The 1,539-nt window shown below is 26.2% G+C and overlaps 1 long non-coding RNA gene across 1 annotated transcript; it reads left to right on the top strand.

Moving 5' to 3' along the window:
• Positions 1 to 584: 584 nt before the first annotated feature.
• On the top strand, positions 585 to 1,240 carry LOC105559338. The gene is made up of 3 exons (XR_001008739.1): positions 585 to 625; positions 722 to 858; positions 975 to 1,240. It is a non-coding gene; the product is annotated as an uncharacterized LOC105559338 (long non-coding RNA).
• Positions 1,241 to 1,539: the final 299 nt, after the last annotated feature.

Here is a 1,539-nt window from a genome sequence, read left to right as displayed (position 1 = left end):
TACATTTTACATGCAAGTAAATTTAAACTACAATTTATAAAACAAATTTTATATGTTCTTACACAATTTTAATATTTAAAGTGTTTTCTCTTAGTTTTATTTACGAATAGCATTTATTAAAATACCAGATACTGTAAGGATGTATTGACACATATATTTCAAACTGTTGCATCTCACAATGCTTAATTTATTTCATGATACTTTTATTCTTTTAAATTTTTTAGTCTTATGTTACATTTGTGAAATTATACATACATGTATACATAAATAGCAAAGCATGAAAGGAAGAAATATTTACATTTAAAATAGTATAACATTTTTAATTATAACTAAATTCCTATTATTCTAAAGTTTAAACATTATTGTTAGATAATCACGTTTATTTAAGAAAGTATACTCGTATATTTCAGATCGAAATAGATAAGTGGGCCGAGGGAGTACTGGATAAGCTTAAAGGAATAGTAACGAAACATTAATTTGGAAATAATAAAGTCTTGCTCGTTATACGTAAAAACAAATTTAAGGAAGTCAAAGACCAAAAAATGAATAGAAAAGGATGTTGCCGTTAAATAAATAATAGTTTATTGTTCAATGGTAATAAAATGTAAGAAATGCTTAGAAAATGGTAAGAAAAATATATTATATTGATTTACTCGGTAAACTCATCTTTTATACATATTAAATTTAAAAGCATTTAGAATATTGTTTATACACTTTCTAGGTCCGATATTTATTTACCTTTATACCCTACACGTGATCTCACTCTCTCACAAATCTTAATAAGAATAGGTAAGAGGCTAACTAGCAAGCTGTCGGACACTTACATTTCTTTCTTTTGTCCTCATCTAACTATTCATTGTGAGTGATTTTATGATTTATTAAAATTTCACTTTTTCTATTTTCTCTAACCGTTTGACCATCTTGGTTTAATTTTCGTTCGTCACTATAATGTATCTTTTATGTTTTATCTACAGAACCACTTTTATTTCTGAATATTTGACTGTTATACACTGAACCACTCAATCAAATGGACTATAAGGTTATAGAACCGTCACAGCTTCACGGAATTTAGGAGACTAATGAATTTTCTCTCGGAAGGATGGGAAAGTTTATTAACATCTGTTTTGATTGTCGACTGAAGTTTCTTGTAGGTTGTCAATGTTTATTTTATACTCTCGACAATGTCTTTTTTCCATGTCTTTTTATCGCTCCTATTTATAATTTGTATTTTAACCCACAAAATTATTTTTTCTACACTTTATATTACATTAACTCTATTAAATTATAATCCGTTTTCTGTTTATTATTTGTTTATTCTCACATTTATTTTGTTATAATTACTGTTTAACTTAAAGAATCGTCTTGAAGAAGCTTTAGTACAGTCGAAACGTCTACAACATTTTGTACCATTAGACAATAAGCTATTATTTGTTCAGCGACAACATTCTTTTGTATTCATATTTTTGGTTTATGACTTTTTTATATTAATAATATGGAAATCTTTACAATTTCTTAATATACAACACATTATCAATAGAC

The sequence above is a fragment of the Vollenhovia emeryi genome, unplaced genomic scaffold (genome assembly GCF_000949405.1).
Source record: "Vollenhovia emeryi isolate VEMERY1.0 unplaced genomic scaffold, V.emery_V1.0 DF939280.1, whole genome shotgun sequence".
Lineage (NCBI taxonomy): Eukaryota > Metazoa > Arthropoda > Insecta > Hymenoptera > Formicidae > Vollenhovia > Vollenhovia emeryi.
The sequence above is the reverse complement of the archived record's forward strand: the minus strand, read 5'-3'. Positions and strand labels throughout refer to the sequence as shown.